The following is a 15721-nucleotide window of genomic DNA, read 5'->3' on the forward strand; positions in this document are numbered from 1 at the left end:
GGGGATATGTTATAGAGATAAATACTTTGCAATGATGTGGATCTTAGTCTTCTGATACAAATTTAAGATCAATTTTATTATATGTATATTTCTGCTCTTGATTAAGATATTGCATTTGTGTAGTTCATCTAAAAATGTAATATAATTAAGAAATACAGGTTAATAAATAGTCATCTATAATAGCCAAACTTGTAGTCACGTTAAGTTTTCTAGATGTACAGAGATATATTTCAGATGAATAAGTATTCTTCAAACCTTTCAAAGACCTACAGAATATGGCATTTAAAATATTTGAAAAATTTAGACTTTTCTCGACAGTGAGATATGTCTGCTTCTAGCAGCATGAATTACTTCAGAGAGGTTGATAAGCATTGAAGAAACTCATTATGGAATCTGTCTTCAATGTGACAGGGCTAGCCATTTGGACAAGAAACTGCTCTTGCCTGGACTGCTTGATACAGAAAAGTGACTGCTGAACATTCCAAAAGATGGGATGTTCCTTCAGTGTTCCTGCTTCATGAAAGAGTCTTCCAGACATTCTGTAGGACACAGAAGAAAGAAACTGACAAACTGCTAAGATAGGCATAACAGCCTTCTAAATTTCCTGCTTTGTAGAAAAGTCTGCCAGATATTATGGGCTTGTAGACTGAAGATGGATGCCCCAACATTACAGAAGAATTTTGGGTGATTTTTCAAGCAGCAAGATGTTTCTATCAATTCTAGAACATTGGAAGTTGCTTATAATGTACTTCATGTTTACTTAGGTAATATTATATCCTTCTGGTGTTATTGAAGAGTTGAAGACAGATAGTTATAGTTTTCTTTAGTTGTGAAAAATGTAAATTAGATACGAAACTTTAGACTCACAAAGATAAAAATATGATAGTATATTTATTTAATTTTCCAGATACAAATAGACTAAATATTGTAATTGCAATTCTTGCTTGATTACAGTTTTGTATATGTAATTTTACTATGTTAAAGTTAAGATCTTCCCATATTCATCCTTCCTCCCTCCCCCCATCCCAGGCCACCTAGCTTTACCCATTCCTCCCCTATTCCCTTCTCTCTAACCCTCTCCCCTTCCAACAACCCCCCCCCCCATGCACCCGAGGTTACCTGGGACTCTTGTCTCTTTCCTACCTCCTGGCGGATAGCTAAATAATCTTCCTCAGGTTCATCTTCTTATTTAGCTTCTCTAGGATCACGAATAATAGGCTCAGAGACCTTTAATTATGGTTAGAATCTACTTATGAGTAAATACATACCGTGTTCCTCTTTTTGGGTCTGGCTTACCTCACTCAGTAAAGCGTTTTCTATTTCCATCCATTTGCATGCAAAATTCAAGATGTCATTGTTTTTTACCGCTGAGTAAAACTCTAATGTGTATATGTTCCACAGGGAAGAATATATTTCAACTAAGGGAGTCATTTTAGGGTTTACAGGAGACTTGATTATATATGGGATCCCAGGTCCAAGGAGAGATCCCCAGATTGTTCTCTGGACAGAGGAGAGTGTGCCTGAACCGGCCTTGACCCATAACCATACTGATGAATATTTTGCTTATCACCATAGATCCTTCATCTGGCAAAGGACGGCGATACAGACGGAGACCCACATTGGAGCACCGGACTGAGCCCCCCAAGGTCCAAATGAGGAGCAGAAGGAGGAAGAACATGAAAAAGGAAATCAGGACTGCGAGGAATGCTCTCACCCACTGATATAAGGGGACGGATCTAATGAGAGTTTACCAAGGCCAGTTGGACTGGCACTGAACGAGGACGTGATCTAACCAGATTTTCGGAATTTGGCCGGATTCTCTGAATGTGGCTGGCCCGGAGTCTTTCTGAAAAGCCATTGACTATGACACTGGGACTTGTTTCCTCTGCATATACTGGATTTTGGGGATCCAGTCTGTTTGGATACTCACCTTCCTGGACCTGGAGGGAGGGGGGAGGAACTTGAACTTCCCACAGGGCAGGAAACCCTGACTGCCCTAAGGGATGAAGAGGGAGGAGGAGAGGGAGTTGGGGGAGTGGGAGGGTGTTGGGAAGAGGGGCGGAAATGGAAACTTTTATAATTTAATAAAATTACTTTCAAAAACAATAAAGTTAAGATCTTCCTTTTTAATTAGACAGATAAAGGGAAATGATGTGGGATGTCCTTATATGTGTTGCTTTATTGGTTGATGAATAAATCTGCTTCAGCTTATGGCTGGGCAGAATAAAGTCAGGCAAGAAATCTGAATGGATATATATATATATATATATATATATATATATATATATATATATAGAGAGAGAGAGAGAGAGAGAGAGACAGAGAGAGACAGAGACAGAGAGAGAGACAGAGAGACAGAGAGACAGAGAGAGAGAAAGAGAGTAGGCAGAATCAGGAGATGCCATAGAGTTGCTGAAGGAGACAGATGCCAGATCCTTACCAGTAAGTCACAGCCTCAAGCTGATACATGGATTAATAAAAATGCATTAATTTAAGATGTCAGAGTTAGTCAATAAGAAGCCTGAGTTAATAGGGCAAGCAGTGTGATTATTTGAGTCTTGGGTGGCCCAGAAATAAATAAGTAGTCTCTGCCTACAGTCCTTTGCATGTATATTATAGTTTCTGAATTAATATTTTTGTTGGTTGTGTGTGTGTGATTTTTTTTTTGCTTACCTGTTTGTTTTGGAGAGAGAGAGAGAGAGAGAGAGAGAGAGAGAGAGAGAGAGAAAGAGAGAGAAGGGATGTGGAGTTGAGTGGGCAAGCCTGGTAGTAGGAGAAGACGGACTTATGAATGTTGTCCTCTGACTTTCACACTGGTACCATGACATTCACATGACTTCACTCTCATGGGAACATGATACACATACGTATACAATAACATAAATAGCAATTATAAATATCAAAACATTAAAATAGTGGCATCATTTGGAAGCATTTTTTCTTAGTAAAGACATCACCTCATAGAAGTGAAATAATTTGTCAGAAGTAGGTTTGGGATAAAGTTTAGTACTCAGGCTTTCTTCCCACGGACACTGAGTAGGTAGAGCTTACTGCTGCGTTCCTGGACACTTCCAGAATGCGGCTTCTGCTCCCATGCACACAGCCACTACAGACACATTATCTGAAATCTAGCAGGAATCAAGGGACTTGTGTTACTTATGTTCTAATTGCTGTCACAAAATACCAACAAGAAAGGGCTTAAGGGAAGAAGAGTTTATTTCGGTTTGAAGTGCAGTCTGTCATGATGAGGAAGCCATATGACCAGGAGCTCGAGGCCTCATTGACATTCATACCAGGAAGCAGAGACTGATGAATGCTGATCTTCTGCTTTTTTTTGTCCTTTTTATGCAGCCTAAGACCCCAAGCCCATGGAATAATGCTACTCACATTCAGGGTTCCTCTCCCCACCTCAATTAACCTCACCTCTATTATCCCTCATGGTCACATCTGGAGGATCAGCAGAGGATTAGCGAGGTGAGACTAGATCCTGTCAGGCTGTTCATGTTAACATCACAGTGGTTCTCTTTCCCATCAGCATGTCTCTCTGTAGACACTCAATATGAAACCCAAACCTTGAAAGTAGATGAGAGGTTTGGTGATCTCTCCTGGATTTTTCATGAGCAAAGGCAAAGGAATCTATCAGCCCTTTCGGCTTCCTGTGCTTCTTCCTCAGTCCTCCAGGCTCAAGCCCTTAGTACTAACCATGATTTCCTTTATCTTTAATCTACTCTGAAATCTCATGGAAAATCACATGAAAAGTAGTCAATAATGGCATAGGTAGAATATGACTCATGTCAAAAGCCTTGTTTACCTGGTCGTTGTAGTGGTGCACAGCTTTAATCCTAGTACTAGGGGGGCAGAGGAAAACAGAGTTCTGAGAGCTTGCAGCCAGCTTTGTCTGCATAGTGAGAGCAGAGGTCGAACAGGGAGGCAGGAAGGGAAGAGAAAAAGAGAGGCTTGTTTGTTTTTTATTATTTATTAAGAGAATACAAACCAAATATAGTCTGAGATATTTGGAATAAAGAACAAATATCACCAAAGATTATTCTTTGTCATCTCAACTAGTGATGCAGCCTAGAGGGATTGTGTGGCAAAACAGTACAGCTCGGCTTTGTTTAGCCTTTTTTGCTGGCCTACTCCAAAAAATTTTTATACCAAACCACTTCCCATCACCATGTTCAAGCCACAATGGAAACAAGATAATTGAATTTAAACTCAAGAAAGTGGTCCAGGATGTTCAGGCATGTTTGAAATTCCCAATCTCAGAACTCATTTAATTTTAATTTGCTACTCTGTAAGTACTCACAGCAATTCCACAAATAGTTTTTAGAATTTTACTAGTAAGGTGTGCAGTTTAGCAATGTTAAAACCTCAGAATGCCCAAGGTTAGGCAGGTCACAATTTGCCAATTTAGAAATCGAAAGTGAGGTTCTCTTGGGCCCAGGACCTGAGTACGTGTGATGTTATTCTGAAGGGCACAGTGAGCAGGAGCTGTGTTCTTCTGTGATACTGTAACAGAAAACATGGACAGTCAATTTATAAAGGAAAAAGGTATATATTGTCTCACAGTCTATGATTGATGGCCACTCCTGCTTTGAGCTGATGTGCTTGTGTGGTCAAGCAAATCATTCACCTCATGGGCATGAGAAACAAAAGATAATTAAGAAAAAGGTGGGGTGACATAATTCCCTTCAAGGCCACAACTACATAATATCTTCTGGTAGACATCTTCACAGTTACGCTATCGCTCAGTGGTACCATCCTGGGAAACAAGCCTTAAATGGATAGACTTTTGGGGGACATTAAAAATCCAAACCATTGCAGAGTTCATGTAGAAATAAGAACAGAGGAGATCCAGGGTGCCTGTCAGTATGCACAGGGATGGATTGAATGTGCCCTGCATATATAGGAAATAATTTACAGATCTGTGCTTGTTTTCCTCAATCCAAGCGAGCCTGTGTCCATTTGAATATGTATGTACTTGAATGAGTACTGAGGGTGAGTACCTTTGATTTTGTGTTCATATTATTAGAGGTTAGTCCCAGGGTACAAAGCAACAGGTAAATAGCTTCTTAAAATCTTTTAAATATCTTTAGTTAAATAACTAAAAACCAATATTGCTAATACAAGCAGACATTTCCAAACTTGAAACTACCATTCAAAATTACTTTTAGGTTAGTTGTTCAAAATTCAGGCCACATTTCAATACACTATTATAAATGGCAGTTAGGTTTCCAGGCTACCTCATGAAAACCTACTTAATGAATAACATAGCTGAAATATTTTGCGTTTATAATAAAAACAGTAAAGAGTAATGATATTGTAATGCTAGAAGTCAAGTCATAATGGTGGGGCTAATTAACTTTAATATATTTTCTGTGCCTTATAGCGTGAGGAAATCTAGCACAATGTGAGAGTGAAGAGCTCACCCTGGGGTCAGAACATCTGGTTTAAATATTAACTCAACAGTTTACTGTCTGTGTAACTATGGGGCAAGGTATGACTCACTAAGCCCTGGTTTATGCAACCATAAAGCAGAGGTTAAGAAACTTCATAGGGTTGATGTAAGGGTTAGATGACAACAGAGCACTGTCCCTGTGGAACTTGACACCCACAAGAACCCCAATATACCACTGTCTCAGATACTGTGGAGAGCCGCTACCGAGAGAGGCCTTCTTACTGGTTATTTCTAAAGGTTATTCTGTACCTACACTTACAGTTTTACATATAAACAAGAATACAGTATAGACTAATCTTCACATATGAGAAAGAATGCATGTTCCCCCCATGAGATTGTGTGACTGTGCTTAATATAATCAATCTAAGTCCCTCTATTTTCCTGCAGATTTCATATTTACTTCATAATAGAATAATATTCCATTTATATGGGTACCACAGTTTCATTATCCATTCATTTGCTGATGCACATGTAGGTTAGTTCCATTTTCTTGCAATTGTAAACAGAGGCGCAAGTAACATGTATGTGCAAATAGCTCTGTGGTAAGATATGAAGTTCTCCGGGTGTATATATTCTCAGGGGTGTAATACATGATTACTTGGCATTTTTTATGTACTGTAAGATTATCCAAACTGATTTCCATAATGACTATATTAATTTGCACCCTTGGCAGCAGTGAAACATGGTTCCTATCTTTTTACATCCTCTCCAATATTTGTTGTCAGATTTCCTCCTCCTCCGTCTTTTTCCCCTTTCTCCTCTTTCTCCTACCCATGCCCCTCTTCTTCTTCCTTCCTCCTCTTTTTTTTTGAGACAGGGTTTCTCTGTGTAGTTATGGCTGTCCCAGTACTTGCTCTGTAGAAAACGCTGGTCTCATACTCACAGAGATCCCCCTGCCTCTGCCTTCTGAGTGCTTGAAATAAAGGCATATACCAGCACCACTCAGCTCATATTTCTTTTTTCCTTTTTAAACTATTGATTCTATTGAGCTATAACTCTTTCTCTTCTCGTTTCCATTCCTCTTCCCTCCCCTTTAACCCTCCCCCATGGTCTCCATGCTCCCGATTTACTCAGGAGAGCTTGTCTTTTTTTATTTCCCATGTAGATTAGATCCATGTATGTCTCTCTTAGGATCCTCATTGTTGTCTAGGTTCTCTGGGACTGTGATTTGTAGGTTGGTTTTCTTTGCTTTATGTTTAAAAACCATGTATGAGTGAGTACATATAATAATTGTTTTTCTGGGTCTGGGTCTGGGTTACCTCATTCAATATGATTTCAATATGTCATTATTTTTTCTGCTGTGTAGTACTCCATTGTGTAAATGTACCACATTTTCCTTATCCATTCTTTGGTTAAGGGGCATTTAGGTTGTTTCCAGGTTCTGATTATGACAAACAATACTGCTATGAAGATAGTTGAGCACATGTCTTTGTGGTATGATTGATTATCATTTAGATATATACCAAAAAGTAGTATTGCTGGGTCTTGAGAAAGGTTGTTTCCTAGTTTTCTGAGAAATTGCCATACTGACATCCAAATGGGCTGTACCAGCTTGCATTCCCACCAGTAATGCAGGAGTGTTTCCTTTATCCCACAACCTCTCCAGCATAAGTTGTCATCAGCGATTTTGATCTTAGCCATTCTTACAGGTATAAGATGGAATCTCAGAGTTGTTTTGATTTGCACTTCTTTGATGACTAGGGATGTTGACCAGCTCAAATTTCTTAATGATAGTTGTGCTGAATGGGTTGAAATGGTATCTCAAAGTAATTTTAATTTACATGTCCTTGGTGACGAGGAATGTTGAAGACATTCTAAAATAGTTATTGACCATGTGCATTGAGACCTAGTTCTGCTGGCTAAGATGCTGGGATAGAAATCTCAAAGTGCAGTTCTCCACTTGGATCTTAAATCTACTTGAGCTCCACACTCTCTGTGGCTGATTTACTCAAGTGGGTCCCAGATTTCCTATTTCAGAAATTTCATCATCAGATGCGTTGTAATTTTCTTCAACACCATGTTGTTGGTTTTATATGGGAATGTCTCTGAAGGTTTAATGAATAAACTGGGCTTTACTGGCTGGAGAGCTGCTGAGCTGCTGAAGACACTTGCCACAAATGTGGCTTTACTCATCTCTTTCTGGACTCACAGCAAATTCCTCAGAATGCAGCTCTGACAACTTAATCTAAACATAAACAAAACAAAATAAAACAAACTCTAATCATGGCATGGCTTTTGAAGTTCAGTTCAATAAATACATTTAATCTAAAATTAAGAAATGGGGGTTAAGAGACAGAAAGTGGTAATATAAAAACCCAGAAACAAGAGGAAAAGAAGTTATCTTTCATAAAGCAAGTCAAAGAAAGTCATTGCTCTGCTTTATTGCAATCTTGTCAGTACTTAACACTTTTCTTTTGGTTTAGTAGTTTGATTTCTTTTACATTTTTTGATTCAGAGCCTATTAGGTGAAAGGTTTTGTTGGTATGTTAATGTGGAGTTCCAAACATGAAGTGTCTGTCACTCACTTCATCCATTAGTGACACTTGATGCCTCTGCCCCAAATTCACCAGGCAGGGCTATCCTAACCGTACTCCAAGGTACAAGCGTCGGGGACTCCAGCTTCTTATTGTCTTCATTGCTGCGTTTCTGTTTGTTAACAGCTTGGCAAATGTACGCTTCAGGAAAGACCTGGGTGCTCTAGAATGCATTAGCTTCACGTCACCTGGTTTTCCTGACACGGTGGCAACCTTGTCCACTCAGGACCCAGCTGTCCAACCCTGCCTTCTTTTCAATGTGCTTTTACTCTACACAGGGAGATATCCATATATGGAAACGATACCGAGGGTTTGGGACGTTGGAATCTACTTTGCTTGAGTTTTAACTCCTATGGAACAGATGGAAGGTTAGAATATACACATCACGATTATTTTCAAGACTCATCTGACTTTTTGATGACTTGGTAGTTCTGCATTTCCCTAGCTCATTCACACTGATTGCTGATGTATGCATGGATAGCAAAAGATACTTTTAAAAACTCTTCCCTACCTTGCTGGAACTAACAACCACTTTTCCGCAAAAGCTACAAATAAAGATAGGCTTAACAATGAATCATGTCTTGAATTTTTTTTGGTAACAATATATTAGTGTATAAAATCAGGATTTTCATTTGCCTTTTGGACAAAAACATGCATTTTTCACTAACATATATGTTCAATTGCTGAGTTTTTATTGCATGTTAAAATTGTTTCAATATACAATACTTAGTTCCAAAGATATGTGGCAATCATCCAATATATCTTTTTTTTTCTTTTTAGCTTAATAAAGATGCAAACAAGTGAAATCTCACAGGAGGAAAATGGACAGTTTGGCATGGTTTTCCTAGGACAACTGCAAACACAATGCTTTAGTGTTCAGAAATTACCCACTGCAATGTGAACACGTCAAAATGTTATTTAGGCCAAGCCTGTTCTCCAATTAGTGAGCATCTCTCAAGAAAAAGAAATAATGTAAACCCAACATATGCATACAGTTGTTGTGGATAAGAAGGAAAGTTTAGGCTCAATTAAACTTGTGTATTTTCTTCTCTCTTTTCACTACACTTCTCAAGCAATGTACTGCCTGAGGTACGACAAACTATAAAGAGACTGTGTGTAGAACTCAACCTAAACATCTCGACAAATGTTGGCTATCAAAGAAGCTGTCTAGAACAGTTGTGCATATGTTCTAGTGACCACAAAAATCCCTGTTTCTCTAACTCCATCTTTTTAAAATATTATTGTTTTGTTGTTTTTATTGAGCTATACATTTTTCTCCACTTCCATTTCTTCTTCTCCTCTCCCATTCTACCCTCTCTCATGGTACCCACGCTCCCAACTTACTCAAGAGACCTTGTCTTTTTCTACTTCCCATGTAGATTAGATCCATGTATGTCTGTCTCTCTTAGGGTCCTCATTGTTGTCTAGGTTCTCTGGAATTATGAATCATAGGCTTGTTTTTCTTTGCTTTATAGACATGAAATTACGTCTATAATTATGAGTGAGCACATCTGGGTCTGGGTTACTTCACTCAGTATGGTGTTTTCTAGATCCATCTATTTGCCCACAAATTTCAAGATGTCATTATTTTTTTTCTGTTGTATAGTACTCATTGTGTAAATGTACCACACTTTCCTTATCCATTCTTTGTTCAAGGGGCATTTAGGTTGTTTCCGGGTTCTGGCTATGACAAACAATGCTGCTACGAGCATAATTGAGCACATGTTCTTGTGGTATGATTGAAAATCCTTTGAATATATACCCAAGAGTGGTATTGCTGGGTCTTGAGGTAAGTTGTTTTCTAATTTTCTGAGAAATCGCTATACTGATATCCAAAGTGGCTATAATAATTCGTACTCCCACCAGTAATGCAGGAGTGTTCCCTTTACCCACAACCTCTCCAGCATAAGTTGTCATTGGTGTTTTTGATCTTGGCCATTCTTACAGGTGTAAGATGGAATCTCAGAGTTGTTTGATTTGCATTTCTCTGATGACTAAGGATGTTGAACATTTCCTTACGTGTCTTTCAGCCAATTTGGATTCCTCTGTTGGGAGTTCTCTGTTTAGGTTTGTACCCCATTTTTTATTGGATTACTTGTTCTTTTGTTGAGCAATTTCTTGAGTTATTTGTATATTTTGGAGATAAGCCCTCTGTCTGATGTGGGGTTGGTAAATATCTTTTCCCCTGTAGGCTGCTTCCTGTAGACCATGTCCTTTGCTTTACAGCAGCTTTTCAGTTTCAGGAGGTTCCATTCATTAATTGTCTCTCTCAGTGTTTGTGCTGCTAGGGTTATATTTAGGAAGTGGTCTCCTGTGCCAATGCACTCAAGTGTACTTCCCACTTTCTCTTCTACAAGGTTCAGTGTGGTTGGCTTTATACTGAGGTCTTTGATCCATTTGGACTTGAGTTTTGTGCATGGTGATAAATATGGATCTATTTTCATTCATCTACATGTTGATATCCAGTTATGCCAGCACCATTTGTTAAATATGTTTTCTTTTTTCCATTTTTATTTTTTGCTGCTTTGTCAAAGATCAGGTGTTCAAAGGTGTGTGGAGATATCTGGGTCTTTGACTCGGTTCCATTGGTGCTCCTGTCGGGTTTTATGCTATTACCAGGCTATTTTCAGTACTGTAGCTCTGTAGTAGCGTTTCAAGTCAGGGTTTGTGATGCCTTCAGAAGTTCCTTTATTGTACAGGACTGTTTTGGCTATCCTGGGTTTTTGTTTTTCTGTATGAAATTGAATAATATTCTTTCGAGGGCTGTGAAGAATTTTTCTGGGATTTTTATGGGCATTGCATTGAATTGCTTTTGGTAAGATTGTCTTTTTTACTATGTTAATTCTACATATCCAAGAACAAGGAAGATCTTTCCACTGTCTAGAGTCTTCTTCAATTTACTTCTTCAAAAATTTAAAGCTCTTACAATACAGGTCTTCCAGTTGTTTGGTTAAAGTTACTTCAAGATATTTTGTGCTATTTGTGGTTATAGTAAAGAGTGATGTCTCTCTGATTTCTTCTCAGTCCATTTATCATCTGTGTTAAAGAGGGCTACTGATTTTTGTTTTAGTTAATCTTGTATCCTGCTAATTACTGAAGGTGTTTTTGAGTTGTAGAAGTTCCTTGGTAGAATTTTTGGGGTTGCTTTTGCAAATTATAATACCCACTGGGGAATAGGAAGGCAGGATAGAGGAGGAGATATGAGAGGGATAACTGTCTCAGTTAGGGTTACTATTGCTGTGATGAAATACCATGACCAAGGCAACTTGGGGAGAAAAGGGTTTATTCAGCTTACACTTACATATCACTATTCTTCATCAAAAGAAGTCAGGAAAGGAACTCAAACAAGGCAGTAACCTGCAGGCAGAAGCTGATGCAGAGGCCATAAAGAGTGTTGTTTACTGACATTCTCCTAATGGCTTGCTCAGTCTGATTTCTTATAGAACTTTAGACCACCAGCCCAGGGACGGCACCACCTACAATGTACTGGGCCCTCCCTTATCAATCACTAATTAATAAAATGAACTCCAGCCAGACCTTATGAAGGCATTTTACCAATTAATGTTCCCTCCTTTCAAATAACTCTAGCCTGTGTCAAGCTGACATAAAACTAACCAGCACAGATAACTAACAATAAAGATTTCAAAAAAGTTATACTGATACTCAATTTTTACAATTTTTAAAGTCATTTTAAATCAAATGTATGTGTGTGCATTTCTGCATGTGAGTGTAGGTACTGGTGGGGACCAAGAGAAATTGGATCCACCTGGAATTGTAGTTTTAGGTAGTTGTAAACCATATGACTTGGGTTCTGTGAATCAAACTTCAGTCCTTTGCAAGAGAAGCTTGCACTAAGCTGTCTCTCTAGCTCCAGAATGTATAAATACTTCTTAAGGTACTGTTGTGAGCATTTTCTCTGAGAATGGTGGTGGTGGAGGGGACAAGGCAATATCCACACAGCCCCCATCCTAAGTTTCCAATAATAAACAAAAGTCTGATTCCAACAAAGATCACCTGAGGAAAGCCATGACTTTATTAGGTTCATTTACAAAGCAATTGGTGAGAGGTTATTGGAAGAAGCATAGGTGGCTTTATAGAAGCTACCCTGTAAGGTCAGCACCCAGCAGGGAAGATGACTTTCCAATGGCTCTGTAGGTGGAGTCCCCTCCATTGGTCCTTCTAAGACTGTTGCTCCTCCTACAGCCCTAGAAGCCACATGCAATTAAGGTAGAAATGCATACAATTGGTTGGGAGGGATTGGTTGGATACTCAGTTGTGTGTCCTATGACCTCCCAATCTCTTTCTTCTGTGATGGAATGTCAACAGTCAACAAACCCAGTTGTTATGGGGTCTTTTGTGAGTAGGTGCAGTCAAACTCTTGGAGATGATGTCCATTTGGCTTAGAGAACAGTCCTGTATAATATCTACACATGAAAACTAAATTACATAAGTGATTGATTAAAGCATAGCAAAATACAACACAAAAGAATATGAAAATTATTCAAGAATCATTAATAGATCTATTGAAAACTCCAAATATAATACATACATTTGTATGTGTTATTAAGTCCCTTGATGATTGCTGTAACTACATATTAGTTTATACCGCAGTGCTCTTATGATGAAATCCTAAATTTTAAACAAACCAAACACCTCTGAGGGGCTCTAAGGATAGTCTGTTCTACCTACATTCAAACAGACAATATATACCCCCCCCAAAGTAAGATTCTTAGGAATGTCTGCATGTCTTTAAACTAGCCTAGAAACATGGGAGACTTCTAATTCTCCTGTAACATCGGTTACTTATATAAATTTCTGTCAGGTACAAAGAGAAAACTCCAAATTTAACTGAAGGTGCTGCGTTTAGTAAGTGCCTTAATACTTACATAGTATAGTGTGATTACCCTCACACATAGAAAAATGCTGTTGTTATATATCTGTGGTATAGATCTCTATTTTGAATTACCCAGGAAATTCACATCAGAAGCATATATCTAGCCAAATAGCAGCACAGACATGGTCTTTCAACATCTAAAATTACCGTGGAATCTCCCAACAAACATTTTTATAATATTTGCCTAAAGAATATAAATTATCAAGAGGTTTTACTTAACAGGTATATGGTAATATAGTAATTAAAGTCACAGGCTTTGAAGTGGAATTGGCATAGATTTGAAACTCCCACCAACTTATGTGTACAGCTTTAGGCAAGTCACTTAAAGTCATAGTTTCCTATTAAGTAAGAGACAGTACAAACAACCATCACACTATCTCATCAATGCTGAATTTGTTCAACATGCAGCTACTTTTTAATTAAAAATTTCAAATGCTAAAGAAAGACTCCTATTTGCTAGATAGCTATCTGTGTAATAGTACTTTAGATGAAAACTGACCAGGGTCAAAACCAATCAACCGAGCAACCAAATGATGACCTTTCTGAGCACAGGGCTTGGCTCTGAGGGGCTTTGTGTTTTGTCAGCCTCTGGATCTTTTTAGGGGCAGTAATTGTGCTATGAGTCAGTTACAGTTCTTCTTAGACACAAGATAATCACAAAATCTTTCAGAAATTCTCCTCTTTTATTTTTCTGCAGTCACTGAATATTCTCTGATTTCTTCTGCATTGTTTATTTAACACCCATCATCTGTAGTCTCCCGTACTCTCAGAGGACTGTTCTCATGCTTTGAAAATGTTCCTGATAGACTGAAATGAGGGAATGATTCTTTTCTGCTTTTATCATTTCTTTCTTGAACTCTCTTCTTTGATCTCTCTGTCTTCAATACAACAGTCCCTTGAACTTAAGGAATAATAATCAGTCAGGAGACAGAAATGATAATTTCTCCTTGCCTCTCATCACTCCTGCTTGATGGATTCTAGCAGTTTCCTGAGCTCCTCAGGACACAGGCCACTGCTTCCCATGTGGCTTGCAGGGCCCTTGCAGTCTAGTTCTTGCCTCGTTCTTGACTTGCTTGTGTTTTCCATCTGGAAGCTTCTGTAAGACTTTCACGACTCCATACTCCCTTTGCGTCCTCAGCCTGGTATCTTGGCTCTAGGAGCACATCTTTCTGTCACCATTCCTTACTGAACAACAAGCACAGTCCTGTTTAGTCAAGCATCATCTCAGACTCCCTCTCTGCAGTCTGGTCGGGTACCTATTTCTTCCCTTCCTTCCTTTTTCTGGTTTTTCAAGACAGGGTTTCTCTGTGTAGCTTTGGAGGCTGTCCTGGAACTTGTTCTGTAGACCAGGCTGGCCTCAGACTTACAGATATCTGCCTGCCTCTGCCTCCTGAGTGTTGGGATTAAAGACATGTGCCACCACTGACTGGAATTTTATTATTATTTTTAAAAAATGATTTATTATTATTATTATCTATATAATATATTATTATTTTAATTATTATTATCCTGACTACAGTTTTTTCTTTCTTACTCTTTCCCCAGTCTCTTCCCCTACCTCTCCTCTGCCCTCCCCGCTCCTCCTCCATTCTGTGCAGAAAATGACAGGCCTCCCATGGATATCAAGTTGCAATAAGACTAGGTACTTCCTCTCATATCAAATCTGGACAAGGGAACTCAGTATGAAAAATAATGTCCCAAAAGCTAGCAGAAGAGTGAGAAACAGCCCCTGTTCACACTAATAGAAGTCACACAAGATGACCAAGCTACACATATATACAGAGGGCCTAAGTCAGTCCTATGCTGGTTCCCTGGTTGTTGGTTCAGTTTCCCTGAGCCCCTATGAACCCAGATTAGTTGACTCTGTGGGATTTTCTTGTGGTGGTTTTGACCCCTCTGCCTCCTACAATCCTCCCAACTCTAAACTCCCCCCACTTCCTCAGGATTCCCTGAACTTCACCTAATATTTGGCTGTGGGTCTCTGCATGTTTTGATCAGTAGCTTGGTGAAGCCTTTCTGATAACAATTGGGCGAGACACAAATCTATGAGAATAGCAGAATATCATTAAGCATCATTACTGTATTGGTTTGAAAGAAAATGGCCCACAAAGTGAGAGGCACTATTGGGAGGTGTAGTCTTGTTAGAGTGGGTATGGTTTTGCTGGAGCAAGTGTGTCACTGTGGAGGTTGGCTTTGAGGTCTCATACATGCTCAAGATGTTGCCCAGTGTCTCAAGCCACTTCCTGTGGCCTGCACAAGATGGAGAACTCTCAGCAGCATGTCTGCACGCATCACTATGCTGAAGGTATTTATCATACATAGGAACTCCTTGGTGGAATTTTTGAGGTAGCTTATGTATACTATCAGATCCTTTGCAGATAGTCATACTTTAACTTCTTCCTCAACAATTTGTGTATCCTTGATCTCCTTAATGGGTTCTTTTTGTAATAATAAAAAATGAGGTTATAACACAATTACATCATGGCTAGCAGCCTTGTGCAGCAGACATGTGATGGATCCACAATACAATTGCATCATTTCCCCTTGCCCTTTCTTTTCCCCAAACACCCATGTAATCCCCCTGCTTTCTTTCAAATTCATGGCCTCTGTTTTCTTTAATTACATATTCCAAAATATATAAATACACGTGCTCAGTCTGTATAATCTTGTGTGTATGTTTCAGGGCTGACCATTTGGTATTGGATAATCAATTAGTATGCTTCTCCCTGGAGCAGACCAAGTCCTCTCACTTTCAGCATTCCCTAGTTGCTTGCAGTTTTTGTATTAGTCGGTGCCTTTCGTATAAAAGGTAGGATTTATATCCAGAGTGGAAAG

Source organism: Myodes glareolus, chromosome 14, assembly GCF_982192425.1.
Source record: "Myodes glareolus chromosome 14, mMyoGla1.1, whole genome shotgun sequence".
NCBI classification, from domain to species: Eukaryota; Metazoa; Chordata; class Mammalia; order Rodentia; family Cricetidae; genus Myodes; species Myodes glareolus.